Here is a 24,574-nt window from a genome sequence, read left to right as displayed (position 1 = left end):
CCAGGCCCGGTGACCTTTGGGACATGGTTTGACCCCCTATAGGAATGTGCGATCATCATGAAATGTTCAGATCACTTACAACTCAATAGATTCTACCTTCTTGTAACGTTTCAGCCTTATTGGACCTTGTTTTCACCTAAATGAACCCAGAATGATGTGAAATTGTGCTTCGTGCAACATAATTCTGGGTGCCATTTACAAACCATGAGTGCTAATGACTCCATTCCTTTTTGTGGTTGTAGGGGCTGTTGGATGGAGTACATTAAAACAAACCTGATCTCTCTAGGACATTCAGAAGCCAAGTTATAAGCCCACAAATGTGTAACTGGACTACTTCTTTAAATTGACACCAGATCCGGTGACCTTTGGGACATGGGTTGACCCCCCAAGGAAAGGGCTATCATCATGAAACGTTCAGATCACTTACAACTCAATAGATTCTACCTTCCTGTAACGTTTCAGCCTGATTGGACCTTGTTTTCACACAAATGAACCCAGAATGATGTGAAATTGTGCTTCGTGCAACATAATTCTGGGTGCCATTTAAAAACCATAAGTGCTAATGACTCCATTCCTTTTTGTGGTTGTAGGGGCTGTTGATTGGAGTACCCTAAAACAAACATGATCTCTCTAGGACATTCAGAAGCCAAGTTATAAGCCCACAAATGTGTAACTGGACTACTTCTTTAAAGTGACACCAGATCCGGTGACCTTTGGGACATGGTTTGACCCCCTTAGGAAAGTGCTATCATCATGAAACGTTCAGATCACTTACAACTCAGTAGATTCTACCTTCCTGTAACGTTTCAGCCTGATTGGACCTTGTTTTCACACAAATGGACCCAGAATGATGTGAAATTGTGCTTCGTGCATCATAATTCTGGGTGCCATTTAAATCCATAAGTGCTAATGTCTCCATTCCTTTTTGTGGTTGTAGGGGATGTTGATTGGAGTACACCAAAACAAACCTGATCGCTCTAGGACATTCAGAAGCCAAGTTATAAGCCCACAAATGTGTAACTGGACTACTTCTTTAAATTGACACCAGATCCGGTGACCTTTGGGACATGGTTTGACCCCCTTAGGAAAGTGCTATCATCATGAAACGTTCAGATCACTTACAACTCAATTGATTCTACCTTCCTGTAACGTTTCAGCCTGATTGGACCTTGTTTTCACACAAATGGACCCAGAATGATGTGAAATTGTGTTCGTGCAACATAATTCTGGGTGCCATTTACAAACCATAAGTGCTAATGACTCCATTCCTTTTTGTGGTTGTAGGGGCTGTTGATTGGAGTACACTAAAACAAACCTGATCTCTCTAGGACATTAAGAAGCCAAGTTATAAGCCCACAAATGTGTAACTGGATTACTTCTTTAAATTGACACCAGATCCGGTGACCTTTGGGACATGGTTTTACCCCCTATAGGAATGTGCGATCATCTTGAAACGTTCAGATCACCTACAACTCAATAGATTCTACCTTCTTGTAGCGTTTCAGCCTGATTGGACCTTGTTTTCACACAAATGGACCCAGAATGATGTGAAATTGTGCTTCGTGCAACATAATTCTGGGTGCCATTTACAAACTATAAGTGCTAATGACTCCATTCCTTTTTGTGGTTGTAGGGGCTGTTGATTGGAGTACACTAAAACAAACCTGATCTCTCTAGGACATTCAGAAGCCAAGTTATAAGCCCACAAATGTGTAACTGGACTACTTCTTTAAATTGACACCAGATCCGGTGACCTTTGGGACATGGTTTGACCCCCTTAGGAAAGTGCTATCATCATGAAACGTTCAGATCACTTACAACTCAGTAGATTCTACCTTCCTGTAACGTTTCAGCCTGATTGGGCCTTGTTTTCACACAAATGAACCCAGAATGATGTGAAATTGTGCGTCGTGCAACATAATTCTGGGTGCCATTTACAAACCATAAGTGCTAATGACTCCATTCCTTTTTGTTGTTGTAGGGGCTGTTGATTGGAGTACCCTAAAACAAACCTGACCTCTCTAGGACATTCAGAAGCCAAGTTATAAGGCCACAAATGTGTAACTGGACTACTTCTTTAAATTGACACCAGATCCGGTGACTTTTGGGACATGGTTTGACCCCCTCAGGAAAGTGCTATCATCATGAAACGTTCAGATCACTTACAACTCAATAGATTCTACCTTCCTGTAACGTTTCAGCCTGATTGGACCTTGTTTTCACACAAATGAACCCAGAATGATGTGAAATTGTGCTTCGTGCAACATAATTCTGCATTGCCATTTAAAAACCATAAGTGCTAATGACTCCATTCCTTTTTGTGGTTGTAGGGGCTGTTGATTGGAGTACCCTAAAACAAACCTGACCTCTCTGGGACATTCAGAAGCCAAGTTATAAATGTGTAACTGGACTACTTCTTTAAAGTGACACCAGATCCGGTGACCTTTGGGACATGGGTTGACCCCCCAAGGAAAGGGCTATCATCATGAAACGTTCAGATCACTTACAACTCAATAGATTCTACCTTCCTGTAACGTTTCAGCCTGATTGGACCTTGTTTTCACACAAATGAACCCAGAATGATGTGAAATTGTGCTTAGTGCAGCATAATTCTGGGTGCCATTTAAAAACCACAAGTGCTAATGACTCCATTCCTTTTTGAGGTTGTAGGGGATGTTGATTGGAGTACACTAAAACAAACATGATCTCTCTAGGACATTCAGAAGCCAAGTTATAAGCCCACCAATGTGTAACTGGACTACTTCTTTAAATTGACACCAGATCCGGTGACCTTTGGGACATGGTTTGAACCCCTTAGGAAAGTGCTATCATCATGAAACGTTCAGATCACTTACAACTCAATAGATTCTACCTTCCTGTAATGTTTCAGCCTGATTGGACCTTGTTTTCACACAAATGAACCCAGAATGATGTGAAATTGTGCATTGTGCAACATAATTCTGGGTGCCATTTACAAACCATAAGTGCTAATGACTCCATTCCTTTTTGTGGTTGTAGGGGCTGTTGATTGGAGTACACTAAAACAAACCTAACCTCTCTAGGACATTCAGAAGCCAAGTTATAAGCCCACAAAGGTGTAACTGGACTACTTGTTTAAAGTGACACCAGGCCCGGTGACCTTTGGGACATGGTTTTACCCCCTATAGGAATGTGCAATCATCTTGAAACGTTCAGATCACTTACAACTCAATAGATTCTACCTTCTTGTAGCGTTTCAGCCTGATTGGACCTTGTTTTCACACAAATGGACCCAGAATGATGTGAAATTGTGCTTCGTGCAACATAATTCTGGGTGCCATTTACAAACCATAAGTGCTAATGACTCCATTCCTTTTTGTGGTTGTAGGGGCTGTTGGTTGGAGTACATTAAAACAAACCTGATCTCTCTAGGACATTCAGAAGCCAAGTTATAAGCCCACAAATGTGTAACTGGACTACTTCTTTAAATTGACACCAGATCCGGTGACCTTTGGGACATGGTTTGACCCCCTAAGGAAAGGGCTATCATCATGAAACGTTCAGATCACTTACAACTCAATAGATTCTACCTTCCTGTAATGTTTCAGCCTGATTGGACCTTGTTTTCACACAAATGAACCCAGAATGATGTGAAATTGTGCTTAGTGCAGCATAATTCTGGGTGCCATTTAAAAACCATAAGTGCTAATGACTCCATTCCTTTTTGAGGTTGTAGGGGATGTTGATTGGAGTACACTAAAACAAACCTGATCTCTCTAGGACATTCAGAAGCCAAGTTATAAGCCCACCAATGTGTAACTGGACTACTTCTTTAAATTGACACCTGATCCGGTGACCTTTGGGACATGGTTTGAACCCCTTAGGAAAGTGCTATCATCATGAAACGTTCAGATCACTTACAACTCAATAGATTCTACCTTCCTGTAATGTTTCAGCCTGATTGGACCTTGTTTTCACACAAATGAACCCAGAATGATGTGAAATTGTGCATTGTGCAACATAATTCTGGGTGCCATTTACAAACCATAAGTGCTAATGACTCCATTCCTTTTTGTGGTTGTAGGGGCTGTTGATTGGAGTACACTAAAACAAACCTAACCTCTCTAGGACATTCAGAAGCCAAGTTATAAGCCCACAAAGGTGTAACTGGACTACTTGTTTAAAGTGACACCAGGCCCGGTGACCTTTGGGACATGGTTTTACCCCCTATAGGAATGTGCGATCATCTTGAAACGTTCAGATCACTTACAACTCAATAGATTCTACCTTCTTGTAGCGTTTCAGCCTGATTGGACCTTGTTTTCACACAAATGGACCCAGAATGATGTGAAATTGTGCTTCGTGCAACATAATTCTGGGTGCCATTTACAAACCATAAGTGCTAATGACTCCATTCCTTTTTGTGGTTGTAGGGGCTGTTGATTGGAGTACATTAAAACAAACCTGATCTCTCTAGGACATTCAGAAGCCAAGTTATAAGCCCACAAAGGTGTAACTGGACTACTTCTTTAAAGTGACACCAGGTCCGGTGACCTTTGGGACATGGTTTCACCCCCTTAGGAAAGTGCTATCATCATGAAACGTTCAGATCACTTACAACTCAAAAGATTCTACCTTCTTGTAGCGTTTCAGCCTGATTGGACCTTGTTTTCACACAAATGAACCCAGAATGATGTGAAATTGTGCTTCGTGCAACATAATTCTGGGTGCCATTTACAAACCATAAGTGCTAATGACTCCATTCCTTTTTGTGGTTGTAGGGGCTGTTGATTGGAGTACATTAAAACAAACCTGATCTCTCTAGGACATTCAGAAGCCAAGTTATAAGCCCACAAATGTGTAACTGGACTGCTTTTTTAAATTGACACCAGATCCGGTGACCTTTGGGACATGGTTTGACCCCCTTAGGAAAGTGATATCATGATGAACCGTTCAGATCACTTACAACTCAATAGATTCTACCTTCCTGTAACGTTTCAGCCTGATTGGACCTTGTTTTCACACAAATGAACCCAGAATGATGTGAAATTGTGCTTCGTGCAATATAATTCTGGGTGCCATTAAAAAACCATAAGTGCTAATGACTCCATTCCTTTTTGTGGTTGTAGGGGCTGTTGATTGGAGTATACTAAAACAAACCTGATCTCTCTAGGACATTCAGAAGCCAAGTTATAAGCCCACAAATGTGTAACTGGACTACTTCTTTTAAGAGACACCAGGCCCGGTGACCTTTGGGACATGGTTTTACCCCCTATAGGAATGTGCGATCATCTTGAAACGTTCAGATCACTTACAACTCAATAGATTCTACCTTCCTGTAACGTTTCAGCCTGATTGGACCTTGTTTTCACACAAATGAACCCAGAATGATGTGAAATTGTGCTTCGTGCAACATAATTCTGGGTGCCATTAAAAAACCATAAGTGCTAATGACTCCATTCCTTTTTGTGGTTGTAGGGGCTGTTGATTGGAGTATAATAAAACAAACCTTCTTCTCTCTAGGACATTCAGAAGCCAAGTTATAAGCCCACAAAGGTGTAACTGTACTACTTCTTTAAATTGACACCAGATCCTATGACCTTTGGGACATGGTTTGACCCCCTTAGGAAAGTGCTATCATCATGAAACGTTCAGATCACTTACAACTCAATAGATTCTACCTTCCTGTAACATTTCAGCCTGATTGGACCTTGTTTTCACACAAATGAACCCAGAATGATGTGAAATTGTGCTTCGTGCAACATAATTCTGGGTGCCATTTAAAAACCATAAGTGCTAATAACTCCATTCCTGTTTGAGGTTGTAGGGGCTGTTGTTTGGAGTACACTAAAACAAACCTGATCTCTCTAGGACATTTAGAAGCCAAGTTATAAGCCCACAAATGTGTAACTGGACTACTTCTTTAAATTGACACCAGATCCGGTGACCTTTGGGACATGGTTTGACCCCCTTAGGAAAGTGCTATCATCATGAAACGTTCAGATCCCTTACAACTCAATAGATTCTACCTTCCTGCAACGTTTCACCCTGATTGGACCTTGTTTTCACACAAATGAACCCAGAATGATGTGAAATTGTGCTTCGTGCAACATAATTCTGGGTGCCATTTACAAACCATAAGTGCTAATGACTCCATTCCTTTTTGTGGTTGTAGGGGCTGTTGATTGGAGAACACTAAAAAAAACCTAACCTCTCTAGGACATTCAGAAGCCAAGTTATAAGCCCACAAAGGTGTAACGGGACTACTTCTTTAAAGTGACACCAGGCCCGGTGACCTTTGGGACATGGTTTTACCCCTATAGGAATGTGCGATCATCTTGAAACGTTCAGATCACTTACAACTCAATTGATTCTACCTTCTTGTAGCGTTTCAGCCTGATTGGACCTTGTTTTCACACAAATGGACCCAGAATGATGTGAAATTGTGCTTCGTGCAACATAATTCTGGGTGCCATTTACAAACCTTAAGTGCTAATGACTCCATTCCTTTTTGTGGTTGTAGGGGCTGTTGATTGGAGTACACTAAAACAAACCTGATCTCTCTAGGACATTAAGAAGCCAAGTTATAAGCCCACAAATGTGTAACTGGATTACTTCTTTAAATTGACACCAGATCCGGTGACCTTTGGAAAATGGTTTGACCCCCTTAGGAATGTGCGATCATCATGAAACGTTCAGATTACTTACAACTCAATAGATTCTACCTTCCTGTAACGTTTCAGCCTGAATGGACCTTGTTTTCACACAAATGGACCCAGAATGATGTGAAATTGTGCTTTGTGCAACATAATTCTGGGTGCCATTTACAAACCATAAGTGCTAATGACTCCATTCCTTTTTGTGGTTGTAGGGGCTGTTGATTGGAGTACACTAAAACAAACCTGATCTCTCTAGGACATTCAGAAGCCAAGTTATAAGCCCACAAATGTGTAACTGGACTACTTCTTTAAATTGACACCAGATCCGGTGACCTTAGGGACATGGTTTGACCCCCTTAGGAAAGTGCTATCATCATGAAACGTTCAGATCACTTACAACTCAATAGATTCTACCTTCCTGTAACGTTTCAGCCTGATTGGACCTTGTTTTCACACAAATGAACCCAGAATGATGTGAAATTGTGCTTCGTGCAACATAATTCTGGGTGCCATTTACAAACCATAAGTGCTAATGACTCCATTCCTTTTTGTGGTTGTAGGGGCTGTTGATTGGAGTACAGTAAAACAAACCTAACCTCTCTAGGACATTCAGAAGCCAAGTTATAAGCCCACAAATGTGTAACTGGACTACTTCTTTAAAGAGACACCAGGCCCGGTGACCTTTGGGACACCGTTTTACCCCCTATAGGAATGTGCGATCATCTTGAAACGTTCAGATCACTTACAACTCAATAGATTCTACCTTCTTGTAATGTTTCAGCCTGATTGGACCTTGTTTTCACACAAATGGACCCAGAATGATGTGGAATTGTGCTTCGTGCAACATAATTCTGGGTGCCATTTACAAACCATAAGTGCTAATGACTCCATTCCTTTTTGTGGTTGTAGGGGCTGTTGGTTGGAGTACATTAAAACAAACCTGATCTCTCTAGGACATTCAGAAGCCAAGTTATAAGCCCACAAATGTGTAACTGGACTACTTCTTTAAATTGACACCAGATCCGGTGACCTTTGGGACATGGTTTGACCCCCTTAGGAAAGCGCTATCATCATGAAACGTTCAGATCACTTACAACTCAATAGATTCTACCTTCTTGTAGCGTTTCAGCCTGAATTGACCTTGTTTTAACACAAATGAACCCAGAATGATGTGAAATTGTGCTTTGTGCAACGTAATTCTGGGTGCCATTTACAAACCATAAGTGCTAATGACTCCATTCCTTTTTGTGGTTGTAGGGGCTGTTAATTGGAGTACATTAAAACAAACCTGATCTCTCTAGGACATTCAGAAGCCAAGTTATAAGCCCACAAATATGTAACTGGACTACTTCTTTGAATTGACACCAGATCCGGTGACCTTTGGGACATGGTTTGACCCCCTTAGGTGCTATCATCATGAAACGTTCAGATCACTTACAACTCAATAGATTCTACCTTCCTGTAACGTTTCAGCCTGATTGGACCTTGTTTTCACACAAATGAACCCAGAATGATGTGAAATTGTGCTTCGTGCAACATAATTCTGGGTGCCATTTAAAAACCATAAGTGCTAATGACTCCATTACTTTTTGTGGTTGTAGGGGCTGTTGATTGGAGTATACTAAAACAAACCTGATCTCTCAGGGACATTCAGAAGCCAAGTTATAAGCCCACAAATGTGTAACTGGACTACTTCTTTAAAGAGACACCAGGCCCGGTGACCTTTGGGACATGGTTTTACCCCCTATAGGAATGTGCGATCATCTTGAAACGTTCAGATCACTTACAACTCAGTAGATTCTACCTTCCTGTAACGTTTCAGCCTGTTTGGACCTTGTTTTCACACAAATGAACCCAGAATGATGTGAAATTGTGCTTCGTGCAACATAATTCTGGGTGCCATTTACAAACCATAAGTGCTAATGACTCCATTCCTTTTTGAGGTTGTAGGGGCTGTTGATTGGAGTACAATAAAACAAACCTGATCTCCCTAGGACATTCAGAAGCCAAGTTATATGCCCTCAAAGGTGTAACTGGACTACTTCTTTAAATTGACACCAGGCCCGGTGACCTTTGGGACATGGTTTGACCCCCTATTGGAATGTGCGATCATCATGAAACGTTCAGATCACTTACAACTCAATAGATTCTACCTTCTTGTAACGTTTCAGCCTGATTGGACCTTGTTTTCACACAAATGGACCCAGAATGATGTGAAATTGTGCTTCGTGCAACATAATTCTGGGTGCCATTTAAAAACCATAAGTGCTAATGACTCCATTCCTTTTTGAGGTTGCAGGGGCTGTTGATTGGAGTACACTAAAACAAACCTGATCTCTCTAGGACATTCAGAAGCCAAGTTATAAGCCCTCAAAGGTGTAACTGGACTACTTCTTTAAAGTGACACCAGGCCCGGTGACCTTTGGGACATGGTTTGACCCCCTATAGGAATGTGCGATAATCACGAAACGTTCAGATCACTTACAACTCAATAGATTCTACCTTCTTGTAACGTTTCAGCCTGATTGGACCTTGTTTTCACACAAATGGACCCAGAATGATGTGAAATTGTGCTTCGTGCAACATAATTCTGGGTGCCATTTACAAACCATAAGTGCTAATGACTCCATTCCTTTTTGTGGTTGTAGGGGCTGTTGATTGGAGTACACTAAAACAAACCTAACCTCTCTAGGACATTCAGAAGCCAAGTTATAAGCCCACAAATGTGTAACTGGACTACTTCTTTAAAGAGACACCAGGCCCGGTGACCTTTGGTACATGGTTTGACCCCCTTAGGAAAGTGCTATCATCATGAAACGTTCAGATCACTTACAACTCAGTAGATTCTACCTTCCTGTAACGTTTCAGCCTGATTGGACCTTGTTTTCACAAAAATGGACCCAGAATGATGTGAAATTGTGCTTCGTGCAACATAATTCTGGGTGCCATTTACAAACCTTAAGTGCTAATGACTCCATTCCTTTTTGTGGTTGTAGGGGCTGTTGATTGGAGTACACTAAAACAAACCTGATCTCTCTAGGACATTCAGAAGCCAAGTTATAAGCCCACAAATGTGTAACTGGACTACTTCTTTAAATTGACACCAGATCCGGTGACCTTTGGGACATGGTTTGACCCCCTTAGGAAAGTGCTATCATCATGAAACGTTCAGATCACTTACAACTCAGTAGATTCTACCTTCCTGTAACGTTTCAGCCTGTTTGGACCTTGTTTTCACACAAATGAACCCAGAGTGATGTGAAATTGTGCTTCGTGCAACATAATTCTGGGTGCCATTTACAAACCATAAGTGCTAATGACTCCATTCCTTTTTGAGGTTGTAGGGGCTGTTGATTGGAGTACACTAAAACAAACCTGATCTCCCTAGGACATTCAGAAGCCAAGTTATATGCCCTCAAATGTGTAACTGGACTACTTCTTTAAATTGACACCAGGCCCGGTGACCTTTGGGACATGGTTTGACCCCCTATTGGAATGTGCGATCATCATGAAACGTTCAGATCACTTACAACTCAATAGATTCTACCTTCTTGTAACGTTTCAGCCTGATTGGACCTTGTTTTCACACAAATGGACCCAGAATGATGGGAAATTGTGCTTCGTGCAACATAATTCTGGGTGCCATTTACAAACCATGAGTGCTAATGACTCCATTCCTTTTTGTGGTTGTAGGGGCTGTTGGATGGAGTACATTAAAACAAACCTGATCTCTCTAGGACATTCAGAAGCCAAGTTATAAGCCCACAAATGTGTAACTGGACTACTTCTTTAAATTGACACCAGATCCGGTGACCTTTGGGACATGGTTTGACCCCCTTAGGAAAGTGCTATCATCATGAAACGTTCAGATCACTTACAACTCAATAGATTCTACCTTCCTGTAACGTTTCAGCCTGATTGGACCTTGTTTTCACACAAATGAACCCAGAATGATGTGAAATTGTGCTTAGTGCAGCATAATTCTGGGTGCCATTTAAAAACCATAAGTGCTAATGACTCCATTCCTTTTTGAGGTTGTAGGGGATGTTGATTGGAGTACACTAAAACAAACCTGATCTCTCTAGGATATTCAGAAGCCAAGTTATAAGCCCACAAAGGTGTAACTGGACTACTTCTTTAAATTGACACCAGATCAGGTGACCTTTGGGACATGGTTTGACCCCCTTAGGAAAGTGCTATCATCATGAAACGTTCAGATCACTTACAACTCAATAGATTCTACCTTCTTGTAGCGTTTCAGCCTGATTGGACCTTGTTTTCACACAAATGAACACAGAATGATGTGAAATTGTGCTTCGTGCAACACAATTCCTTTTGGGCTACTTTTACAACATTCAAAAGTAGCCCAAAATGAATGCTTCATTAATTGAAGAATTCAGTTTGGGTTACTTTAGAAGAAAACCCAAATTTGAGACCTCCATTTTGGGGTACTTTTGAAGAAGCCCCAAAATGGAGGCCTCCATTTCCTCCATTTTGGGTTACTTTAGAAGAAGCCCCAAAATGGAGGCCCCCATTTCCTCCATTTTGGGTTACTTTAGAAGAAGACCCAAATTGGAGGCCTCCATTTTGGGTTACTTTTGAAGAAGCCCCAAAATGGAGGCCTCCATTTCCTCCATTTTGGGTTACTTTAGAAGAAGACCCAAATTGGAGGCCTCCATTTTGGGTTACTTTTGAAGAAGCCCCAAAATGAAGGCCTCCACTTCCTCCATTTTGGGTTACTTTAGAAGAAGACCCAAATTGGAGGCCTCCATTTTGGGTTACTTTTGAAGAAGCACCAAAATGGAGGCCTACATTTCGGGCTTCTTTTGCATGTAGTTGAAAGTAACCCAAATTGAAGGCTTCCTTAATTGAAAAATTCAGTTTGGGTTACTTTAGAAGAAGACCCAAAATGGAGGCCTCCATCTTGGGTTACTTTTGAAGAAGCCCCAAAATGGAGGCCTCCATTTCCTCCATTTTGGGTTACTTTAGAAGAAGACCCAAATTGGAGGCCTCCATTTTGGGTTACTTTTGAAGAAGCACCAAAATTGAGTCTCCATTTCAGGTCTGGTGACCTTTGTGACTTCATTTGACCCTGTTAGGGTAACGTTCAGATCACTTACAACTCCATAGACTATACGTTCATGTGATGTTTCAGCCTTATTGGACCTTGTTTTCGCACAAATGGACCCAGAAATATGTGAAATTGTGCTTTGTGCAACATAATTCTGGGTGCCATTTAAAGACCATAAGTGCTTATTACTCCATTCCTTTTTGTGGTAGTAGGGGCTGTTAATTGGAGCATTTTAAAACCAACATGACCTCTCTAGGATATTCAGAAGCCAAGTTATAAGCCCACAAAGGTGTGTTACGAACCACACCTTTAAAGAAGAAGTGATCCAATGACCTTTGTGACAACATTTGACCCCCTAAGGAATGTGCTATCATCATGAAACACATGATTCATTTACAACTCAATAGATTGTACCTTCCTGTGATGTTTCAGCCTGATTGAAGCTTTTTTCAGAGAACTGGACCCATAATAATATGAACTTGTGCTTGGTGCAACATAGGTCTGGGTGCCATTTAAAAACTGTACATCCTATCCACTCCATTCATTCTGTTCTAGATACAGACCATTCATTGGAGTATTTTAAAACCAGCCTGACCTCTCTAGGATATTCAGAAGCCAAGTTATAAGCCCACAAAGGTGTAACCAGACACCTGACTATATCTGCTTGGACAAGCGTCCCGTAAGGGCGCTCGAAAAGGTCCGACGGCATCGATTTCGACGTGCGTCGATGAGATGGTAGCCGGGATGCACCACCCCAAATTTCGTGCGGCTACGCCAAACCGAATTCAAACGGCGGCCCAAAAGTGTGAAAATTTATTTCAGGCTTCATTTGCGGCCTTCTGCCACTTGAGCCCCTTTTTGGCCGCCGTTTGGCCCACGTTGGTCCGAGGCGCACAAATTTTTTTTGGTGCATCCCAGCACTGGTCCGAACCACAGATTTCGAAATCGTGCCGGTCGCATCGTGTTAAGCGTCCGTTTGGGGCCTGAGGGCGGTTTTCCCTCCATTTTGCCATGTGCTCGGCAAATTGGCATTTCTCAACCGATTTTCACCAAACAAACATCGATTTGGCATGCCGCCGTCACCCCGATCTAGCCCAGGCAGTTTGGTAGCCGTAGCTCGTTGTTCCGGTGCTGTTCTGGGTCAGAGGTCAGAGAAAATGATGGATTTGGGCTGTTTTGGGGCTGAAAAACAGGGTTCTCCTCAACCTAGAGACTTGAAACTGAGAATGTTTCTTTAAATAGCTGACAGCTACAACATATGCAGTTTTCAAGTTGCTGGCTTATTCAGAAGGGTCAAGGTTCACAGCCTCTTGGTACAAGCAGAGAAAATGATGGATTTGGGCTGTTTTGGAGCTGAAAAACAGGGTTCTGCTCAACCTAGAGAGTTGACACTTGCACATTTCCTTTAGATAGCTGACAGCTACCACATACGTCGAGCTCGTGCCGGTCGCAACGTGCTAAGCGTCCGTTTGGGGACTGAGGGCAGTTTTCCCTCCATTTTGCCATGTGCTCGGCAAAGTGGCGTTTCTCAACCGATTTTCACCAAACAAACGTCGATTTGGCATGCCGCCCTCACCCCGAGCTAGCCCAGGCAGTTTGGTAGCCGTAGCTCTTTGTTTCGGTTCTTTTCCGAACCCCAGGTCGCCAGAGGTCACGCTCTTTTTGGCCACAGCTCCTCAAGGGAATGCCCGATCCGTCCCGTTTTTGGAGAGGTGGTCCCCGTGGTGCCAAGCAATCATAATCCGCTGTCAAAATTGAAAAAAAAAAAAAAAGTTGTGTCTGAGTTTGGCCAAAAAATGCCCTCTTAGACCCATCGCCTCAAAGAGGACTTGTGTTTTTCTGGTAGAAAGTGGAAAGAAGAAGTTCTGCTGGTGCCAGCGATGCCATCTTCGGATATGTTGTTCGGGGGCCAAGCACGAGTCCATCCGAGGTGGTTTGGTGGCAAAATATTTTGTTGTTCCGGAGATATAGCCCCCCAAAGTGCGTGATTTTTGCAAGTTTACAATGGCGCAATTCTAGCGCCGTGAGGGCTATCGAAAAGATGAGTAGATTTTTGCGCTCGTACCGGACTTCCGAACCAGAGAGTGTAAACAATTTTCGACTGTGCCCCTAGTGGCCGAACTTGGTCAGTGAGCAACGTAGCGTGACGTAACTAAAATATTATGATTCGGCATGTCGTTCTTTACAATATATGTGAATTTCATGTCCCTACGTGGAATTTAACTATTTTTAATGAATTAAAAGAGACCGGCAAAACCCTAGGCCCGAAACCACGATTTTTAGACCCTTTTTGGCTGCCGTTCGGCCATCGTTGATCCGAGGCGCCCGAAAACTCTTCTGGTGCATCCCAGCACTGGCCCGAAACACATACGTCGAGTTCGTGCCGGTCGCATTGTGTTAAGCGTCCGTTTGGAGCCGTACGGCACTTTTCCCGCCTTTTCTGCCATGTGCTCGGCAAAGTGGCATTTCTCAACCGATTTTCACCAAACAAACGTCGATTTGGCATGCCGCCGTCACCCAGAGCTAGCTCAGGCAGTTTGGTAGCCGAAGCTCGTTGTTCTGGTGCTGTTCTGGGTCAGAGGTCAGAAAAAAGATGGATTTCAGCTAAAAACGGGGTTCTCTTCAACCTCCAGACTTGACACTGATACTGTGTGCTCCTTGACCTCACAGGTCCATCATGTGTTAATTTCAGACAGATTGGAGCTTGTATCACAGGTTTTTCAACCAGAAATATGTGAAATTGTGCTTGGTGCGACATATTTCTGGGTGCCATTTAAAAACCATAAGTGCTGACGACTCCATTCCTTCTGCTGGTGATAGGGGCTGTTAATTGGAGTCATTTAAACCCAACCTGACCTCTCTAGGACATTCAGAAGCCAAGTTCTGAGCCTCCAAAGGTGTATCCGGACATTTGTCTTTAAGGCAGAAGTGATCCGGTGACCTTTGGGACATCATCTGACCCCCTTAGGAATGTGCTATCATCATGAAATGTACAGATAACTTACAACTCAATAGATTCTACCTTCCTGTTGTGTTTCAGCCAGATTGGACCTTGTTTTCACACAAAAGGAACCAACATTATGTGAAAATGTGCTTTGTGCGACATATTTCAGGGTGCTGTTTAAAAACCGTACGTGCTAATGACTCCATTCCTTCTGCTGGTGATAGGGGCTGTTAATTGGAGTCATTTAAACCCAACCTGACCTCTCTAGGACATTCAGAAGCCAAGTTATGAGCCTCCAAAGGTGTATCCGGACATTTTTCTTTAAGGCAGAAGTGATCCGCTGACCTTTGTGACATCATCTGACCCCCTTAGGAATGTGCTGTCATCATGAAACGTGCAGATCACTTACAACTCAATAGATTCTACCTTCCTGTGGTGTTTCAGCCAGATTGGTCCTTGTTTGAGGGAACTGGAACCAAAATTATGTGAAATTGTGCTTGGTGCAACATAATTCTGTGTGTGCCATTTAAAAACTGTACATCCTATCCACTCCACTCCTTCTGTTATCGATACAGACCATTAATTGGAGTATCTTAAAACAAATTTGACCTCTCTAGGACATTCATAAGCCAAGTTATGAGCCTCCAAAGGTGTATCCGGACATTTTTCTTTAGATGACACCATGCTCGGTGACCTTTGGGCCATGGTTTGACCCCCTTAGGAAGGTGCTATCATCATGAAAAGTTCAGATAACTTACAACTCAATAGATTCTACCTTCCTGTTGTGTTTCAGCCAGATTGGACCTTGTTTTCACACAAAAGGAACCAACATTATGTGAAAATGTGCTTTGTGCGACATATTTCAGGGTGCTGTTTAAAAACCGTAAGTGCTAATGACTCCATTCCTTCTGCTGGTGATAGGGGCTGTTAATTGGAGTCATTTAAACCCAACCTGACCTCTCTAGGACATTCAGAAGTGTTGGTCTCTCTTCCGTTAGACCAAGCACGGGTACGGAGTAGATGGAGTTAAACACCTTTTAAGTTGACAGAACGAGGAGACAAATGATCAGAAGTCCATTCACTGTTTCGCCGCTCATGAGGGGGAGAGTCTCTGCAGCAAGTCCCGCGACCTGCTCTTGCCAGATGCTTCGGACAGACTCTCACCGTTCTGCTGAAAACGGCTGATTTTTATTGAAGATTACAGGAATGTTACATACGTAGTTTGCCATACACACACGTAATTCTGCCATCTGCACCTGCAGACGCACGTCAGCTAATAGCCTTGTTAATGAAAGACCAATTCATCCCAAGGACATGCAACCTTGAGATGATCAGGACACATCCTGCAACATCCTTTGCTAACAAAGACAGTTGTTCTTGTATTGAGGAACTGAAGGAAGGAACGCTTTCACTCCCTTATGCAGCTGTTCAGCTTGAGCAGAAAAGGCACAGAGAGGTTTTCGATATTATAACAAGATTCCATGAAAAGGCATATAATAATGTATTTATGATAATATATAAGGAGCATAAGTGAGAGATACATATTTGTTCATATAAAAGAGCTTATAATAATATATGAAAGAGCTTATATGAGAGATATATATTTTCAATCCCCCTTTTGAACTCTTTTAAGAGTTCAATAAAGATATAAGAAATCAAAACAATAACACCAAATTCCATCAAAAAGAATCCAATAAGCAAAGTTTTAAAATACAAATACAAACAATCAATCAGGTTACAGCTTCTCATATTTCCAGCAGTAAACTAATACAAAAAAAAAACATGATCATATTTTTAACTGAACATGTTACAACATGTATGGATCGCATGCAACTCCATATGAGGGCGAAAAACCCTAATTATCATATGTTTATAGGGAAAATTCCCCCATGTCCCCCCATTTGTCATATCTCAATTTTGGGGCGAACACCTGTTGGCATAGAGTGTGCATGCCTAGGACATCAATGATCAACAAAAAATAAAACAAAACAAACAAAAAAATCATAAAAATGAACTGGTGAAGGGATGGTTACATAAATCACTGAACATTCTCACACTCTAACAACATCTTCTTCATCATGAGAGTCATCACTATCATCAGAGAGTTCCCCTCCCAAATAGATGTTAGGATTGGCTAGTAACAAGGGCATCTGGATAATTGGGTCAGCAGGTGGAGGGTGTAAAATATTACCCTTGTAAAATAAATGAGGGTGTGAAATAGAACCCAGATAAAATAAATGGAGGGTGTTAAATATAACCCTTGTAAAATAAATGAGGGTGTTAAATAGAACCCTTGTAGAATGTTCATAGGGTGGTTACTTCTTCCCCCTGTTGAAGACCCTTCACTGGCTCCAGGCAGCTGCAGGGGGTGATGATGTCATGATTCTCGTCCTGCAGGATGTGGTGGCAGCTTGGCATGCTACTGCAGTCAGCTACTTCTCTTCCTGGTTTTTGGATCCTTTCTCTGGTTAGGCAGATGTCAGCTGCTTCTCTTCCAGGTTAGGCTCCTCCCGTCCAGCCGGACAGCGTGTGATGTCCTCTCCGTGATCCTGTATGGCCCGGTCCACCTCGGTTCCGTCCACTTCCTTTTGGTGACTTTTAGCAGGACCCAGACGCCTGGCACCGAAGACGAAGCCTCTTCGTGTGTGTAGTTTTGGTCCAATGAAGGCTTTCTCGACTTGTGCAGTCCAATTGAGCTTTGGCAGATAGTTGGTAGGAAGATTCACACTCCGGCCGGACCAGAAGTTCCCCGGACCGATCGCCTAGGGATTAGAGGTTATGCACAAAAATGTCCTAGCTCTTACTGACCCTAGCCTCTGATACCTTCAACATCAGATACATACAGTTACGAACAGCAAGCGCAATTAAAGGTACAGTGACATCACGACATGGACACACAGACACACAAACACATACACATGCACATACACACACAGAGAGAGGGAGAGAGTAAGAATGTGTGTGGGAGAAAGAAATGAGTGGGATCCACTTTGCCACCAGCATCTCCACCTGTGTCACAGGGAAAAAATTACAAAGAAATTAAAACATAAAGCAAACAACAATAATTCAATGAGTATAAATGATCAAACTAAAATATACAACCATGCATGGGTTTTATAACAGTTCCGGCAACACTGGAGAGGAATCCTTGTATAATGAATTCTTAAGATGTCCTTCATCAATTAGAGGTTATAGCCAAATTGTTTCAGGATCCTGAATTTGAATTTGAATTGGTTAATTTACTCAGAATAGTCCAATGTCTTTGTTGATGTTTCTCAAGGCTCGGCCATGCCCATATAGATAAATAAACAAACAAACAAGACAAACACAGTCAAACACACGGTCCATACACGTCTCTGTGCCCTCACACACCAAGCAAATGTCAGACTGAAGCGAAAGTGTGAAATACTTAACCTAACGCTAAATCAGTGGAAAGAAAAAATAAGACCTAAGGCGTGTAATCAAATTAATCCAACAAAACTTCCCATAACTGCCGTTCTAAACTCATGTTGCGGTGTGATCTCTCCAATTAAAAATTAGGACAACCACTTTTACTATCAATTCAACCAAATAGTTTCAGGTTGTCCCTTACCTAAACTACCTGTCTTTCTTACCTTCTTTCTTTCTTTCTTTCTTTCTTTTTTAGGAACACTACTCGCACAAGAAATCCTAAGAATTAATTCACTACTTAAGGTTAATTCATAAATAACGAAACTGCAGTTACAGGTTTGTTTGTGCATAGTATTGGTAATCAGCAGTTTTTTTTTCCTTATCTCCTCATCTAGAAGTGTTTCTGTGCTACTCCTCCATCTATAACACAAGTTAGTATCATCCTTAAAGCATCTGAAATTAAGCTGCATTGCTAAATCAATAACGTGATTTGTGCTAAGAGATACTCCCCTATCCTCTTCCTTTTTCCAGTGGCGCTGAATGACAGATTTTAGATCAATTTAACGTTTTATCACTATTACGTTTCATTTAATTAATTTTGCTTTTTCTCTCTTATTTTTGTCTATTTATTTATTTATGTTATTTACTTATTTATCATGCCATCCTGTGATGATAATCTTAAAGACTTTTTAGCCAATTGTCGTCAAAACGGCCATTTAAAAATATTATGTTAAAGATTTCACAAGATAAAAATGTGAACATAATTTTTATCGAATGAGGGGTACAATTATTCAATATTTTTGTGACATTATTTTCTACGTTAGAACTTACAGCTGATAGAAAAATATAGGATCAGCTAGGTTTGGCTAGATCTGTTGGGAAACTCAACGGAGCTGAAACAACACTGTTGTCTCGGATGAGATGTTCCATGAATCATTTAGTCAGCTGGATGCCAAATTATTCATTTAATGTTTATTTTTATGCAATGAATGGAATGGGATGGAACGTTACTATAAACTATCCGGAAATTTGCGCATGTTTGCTCGAAGGAGAGAACTGTTGAAGCCTAAAGCGTTCTCCTAGACTTATAAATAGACACCGTTTCCTTAACCAATGAAAATAAGTGATGACGCTGATGTATTCCGTTTTGAAAAGAAAATAAGGCTTTACTGCATGTCCGCTGCAGCTGAGAATCCTAGGACAATAAAGATTATATTGACGTCCAATGGTGAGTTGGGCTGAAATCCAGGTTACTAATCCTATTATTTATTTATTTATTGATATTATTATTATCTTTTTTTAGGCTAACTTTCTCAGTTAACTATGTTCTACAGTAGTTTAGTAAATTTTCCACAGTTCTGACATTTCATCAATTCAACTGGTTGTTGCCAAAAAGCCTTGTTCATTACCTGACTGCAGCAAGCACTCTTTTACTGGGTGTAACCATAGGAAACAGTCTCTTTTGAGCCTCTCTTTGTAAGTCCAGGATGACCACCGTCATTGATTGAAGTTCACATGTTAGCACACATGCTCCCCCTTTTGTACTTTGTTTCATCAGCAGCAGGGCAAATAAGTTTCTACCTCTTTGTCCATCTTGTAGTGCTCCCCGTCTTGATGTTATAAGTCACAGTTTTTGGTGAGGGCTTCCAGGTTCTCTTTGTATAGAAGTCAGAGCCAAACATTCTTTGCAGCTGGTTGTGACAGGCCCACCCAGTAAAGTTCATGCCTCCACAATGCACAGCAAACGTTTTCCTTAAATATGTTGATTGAGTTGAAAGGACAGAACTTTCTCTTTTACAAATCAAAATCAACGAAGGTTTCTAATATTTAGTCAACTTTATTGACTCAAAGGTAAATCTAGACTATTTCCTATGCACAATTTTTCTGACTCGTCAAATCGGTTCTACACAGGTTTTAAACTTTAGGCACAATCTATCCCAAATGCAAGATCCCTCCTTTCATTTTTTATTTATCTATTTTATTTTGGGAAAATAACTACCAGTTTTTTACTCAAAACAGCCTAGTACAGTTTCTAGCCAGGTTACAGGAAATAATACTTAGTTTATCTGTTTTTTCATTATTCAGCGTCCCAAAATCCAGCCATTAACGTTAATGGTTCTTAAAGTTGAGGCAAGACAATTATTGGATTTTGTTTTATAGCAAGATTTAACAAATATTTTATTTCCTTACTGATTATTTGTTAATTTTATGGTTTTCATAAAGATGATCCTGAGAGGTTCAGAGCTGCTTTTCGCAGCGCCCTGTGCTATTTTTAGACTGCGGGACTCCTGTGTGTAAAAGTGGGTGGAGTCAGGTCCCCAGGCTGAAACTCCAGTCATTCTCACTAAATCTGTCCGAGAGGAAGGATCTCCTGAATACCCTAACCAGAAGCCTTAAGGTACGTCCAAAACACCGAAAAATATCCTTTCTAAAGTCACAAATTGCTTAAAACTGCATGTTACACAGGAAAACTGTGAGAGCGAGGGAGTCCAGCTGACTCCACGGCCCATAATCAGACAAAATACTTCCTTTATGACCACGACCATACAACTTTTGTATTTTAAAGGATTTTCTTGTCCTCACACTAACAATAAATTCTTTTTCTATTGTTTCCACAGTCTCTCGAACTAAATAACCGTCTAGTAAAAACATGGACCGCACCCTGTTTCTCAAGCAGCTGCTCCCTCTATTAAAAACTGAGTCATTCAGAAGATCCAGCGAAAGCAGCTCATGCAAGAAGACACACATTCACTCATTCACAAGGCACAGAGACATTCTTTGTTTGTCACAGTCTCTTTTTATTATTATTATTTTTTTTTTAAGGTAAGTCAGTTCGTCACTTATTTATTCTCTCTCTATATATATATAATATTTTAAGCACAGAATTTATTTAACACTGCACTGGTTATTTTCAGAATTTAATGCTTACTATGCTTTTAAGCAGGCCTTATGTAACATTAGAGCAAATCCAATTGCAATTTTTTTAGAGCGCTCTGAGGAATAGTTTATATATTTATTTTCTGCAGATCTGTTTTGATTTTACTGTTTAGCAGCTTATCTGACTTTATATATATGTATATCCATATATTTCTGAAATAAAGCTGTCATATACAACCTTACTTGCATTTCTTATTGTTTTTTTTTTTTTTTTCTTTTTTCATCTCCAGGTCACTTAACCCCCAGATCGGGGTCACTCACATGCTGCCCCGCACACAAATGATTATCACGCTTGTACACTACTTATGTATATATATGTATACACATATACATATGTTACTTTAAAAACCTTTTATTTATTAACTGGTGGTGTTCTGTTCAAAGACTGATCAGAACAGGGTTGCAGAATTTGAATTTTGCGTAGCTCCAAACATTAATTTTAGCACTGCAGTGTAATTTACATATACGAGTTGCAACTTTTTAAAGCTCTTATTTATCTTATTTATTTATTTTCTGGTACCGCATCAGGCCTTCACACACACACCCAGCGCTGTACACTCACACACACACACACACGGAGCTCCCAAAACTCTGCTCTGCATTCTGCACTCTCCTAGTGCTGCACTTTCAATCCAGAGCCGTAAGCAGCCTCTTGCTGCGCCTCACACACACAGGCTGAACTCAGCTTACACACACAGTGAAGCTTGTCTACAGCTGTGCCTTTTTTCTCTCGATTCTGCAGCCTTCACTTCCCAAATCTTTCTCCAGTTACCTCTACCAGTAGCGGTTTTAGGCACGGGCAGACAGGGCAGTTGCCCGGGGCGGCATTTTTTCATGACACAAAAGGGGCGCACAAGCGCGGAGTAAAAAAAAAAAAAGGAAATCTGCGCCGCACCGAGGTTTTCTATTATCTGTCTTATGACAGTGTCTGGATTGGAAACAGCAAGTTGGCGCCCCCTGCAGCTGCAGGCGCTCCTGCTGACTGAGAACGTTCACGTGCTCCGTGTGTCTATGAAGAACAGGAAGGGGAGGGGTGCGGCGGGGGAATTCACCTCTGCGTCTTTCCCAAATGAATGAGCGTGCAGGGGCTGAATCAACTGTATTAACATGGCTAAAGTCAATCACATCTTAACGTTCTTCCATATTTCATTCATAATATCATAAACACAGGCCTATCATTCTTTCAGGTTTCTCTGAATTGTGTGAAATGGCCGAATAAAAAAAGGAAAAACAAAACGATTTTGTGGTCACCCCCCATCAAGGTCAAATTGATTAGTCCTGACTAAAGGAAACTTACTGAGTCAGGAGCCAAACAGAAGAGATGAACATAAAAAGGCTAAAACCACCAGGTGCCCGATTCAGGGGGAAAAAAAGAAAAAAGAGCAGAAAGATAAAGGTATGTAGCTCTCATGATGCATGTTTTCAATTTTTTGAACCAGTTAACTGGGATTTTAACGGTTAAATGCGGTCAACTACTTGCTAACAGAGCTAATAGGGCTGAAATATTTAAACAAATATTCAAATGGTTTGAAAAAAGTCCTCGAATCGTTTTTTACTGGTTCAAACTAGGATTTGTTAAATGCTCACTGCAGCTTGTGGCCTGCCTGAACAACAACAAACACATGTTGATCATGTTCACATAATAATAAATAAAACAACTCTTCAAGCAGAAGAAAACACCCCAGTCACCACTAACTATCCTGTTTATTTATTGCAGATGGCTGCACTGATTATTTTTTACATGATTTGTTCTGTAAAAGTAGGTATTTTTGGTAGTCTACAGTTTTTTATGTCAGTTTAAATTACAATTTCAGAGGCAATTGTAAAATATTATGGATCATGAGATCTATTGGAGATCTACCCCAACTTTTGGACTGCTCTGTCAGTCACTGTGGCTCAAGCTGAGAGGAGCTTTTCAAAACTTGATCAAGTCATACCTGAGGTCATCTATGTTTCAGGGGCGGCTCACTAACCTGGCTCTGATTAGTACCAATCACTCAGTAGGGGAGCAGATTTCATGTGATGACATTATTGATGACTTTGCATCAAGGTTAGGTTTTAATTTTAGTTTGTGTTTTCTATTCTAAGTGCAATGCTGTAGTGATTACCTTTAGTTTGTTACGTGTGAAATATTTTTGCTATTTAGAATATTTATTATCTATTATGTTCATATATTCTTAATATTTAGTTATTGTTTGTTTTTGTATATTTGATTCTATATATTTTGATACAGTATATAATGTATAGTGCTTTACATTCTGACAACTTCATAGTAATTAATGTAAATATGTGCAACTTAGAAAAATGAATGTTCAATAGTCGTTCTAATAAAACATGCCTGTTTGTAGAAAACATGCGTGTGTTCATGCAGGTGGGGTGGTGTGGTGGTGGTGGTGGTGGTGGTGTGGGGGGGGGGGGGGGGGGGGCGCTCAAAGGGGGCCTCGCCCGGGGAGTAATTCGATGTAGAACCGCCACTGACCTCTACTGTTAACATCTACCCCTTTTTTCTTCATCGCCTCTTCCGCTGACTTTCTCAATAAAACCTTATTTCACGTGGCTTCAACTGGGCTGCTTGTCATATTTAAACATTGCTCATTTTATGCAAAAACAGCCAAAAGCACGCAGAAATAGCCAAAAGCACTGCTCTCTTCACACAGAAGCAGTCAAAACATTTATCATCTTATGCAAAAACAGTTACCTCAGAACATTTTTCTCATCTCATGCAAAAGGTCCTTGACCTTAAAAATCCAGGGAGCTCTCTTTAGCCTCCCCTTCCCTTAACATAAAAACCAGGTCCTTGACCTTTAAATCCAGGGAGCTCTCTTTCAGCCTCCCCTTCCCTTAACACAAAAACCAGGTCCTCGACCTGTGGACTTTTAGGGTTCCCACACCTATGGATCCAGCCAAGCTTTATATAACCTCGTTATATATTCTATCCGCTCGTCAGCAAATAGTGTGGTCAGCCACGACCTGGAAATGGAACTTTAGGGCTCCTCAGCCCTGGGTCACCATCCCTTCATCTGTACTATTTCCTTTTCTCATTTACTCATTAAACCATTACAAAAAATCCTCATTTCATTTCACCACTAAACCATTACAAAAAAAATCTCTTATTCTCCTGCACTTGTCTCCACTTTCTTCTCCAACTATTATTTTAGGACCTCAGCTACTATGATTCTGGACACAAAGGCTTTGGATAAATCCAATGAGCAGATTTTAGATAATAGGCTCTGCTCACCTTGTTTTCCACCGCGGTGTTCTGTGCCAAGATCTGTTCGCTGGGTCGGTTGGTCAAATTGTCCTCCAAAAACTCCTTTTTCTTCAAAAAGAAAAAATCCTGTTCGTGACGCCAAATTTGTTGGTCTCTCTTCCGTTAGACCAAGCACGGGTACGGAGTAGATGGAGTTAAACACCTTTTAAGTTGACAGAACGAGGAGAAATGATCAGAAGTCCATTCACTGTTTCGCCGCTCATGAGGGGGAGAGTCTCTGCAGCAAGTCCCGCGACCTGCTCTTGCCAGATGCTTCGGACAGACTCTCACCGTTCTGCTGAAAACGGCTGATTTTTATTGAAGATTACAGGAATGTTACATAC

This window comes from Nothobranchius furzeri, unplaced genomic scaffold, assembly GCF_043380555.1.
Source record: "Nothobranchius furzeri strain GRZ-AD unplaced genomic scaffold, NfurGRZ-RIMD1 Scf024, whole genome shotgun sequence".
NCBI lineage: Eukaryota > Metazoa > Chordata > Actinopteri > Cyprinodontiformes > Nothobranchiidae > Nothobranchius > Nothobranchius furzeri.
This window is presented reverse-complemented; position numbering follows the sequence as displayed.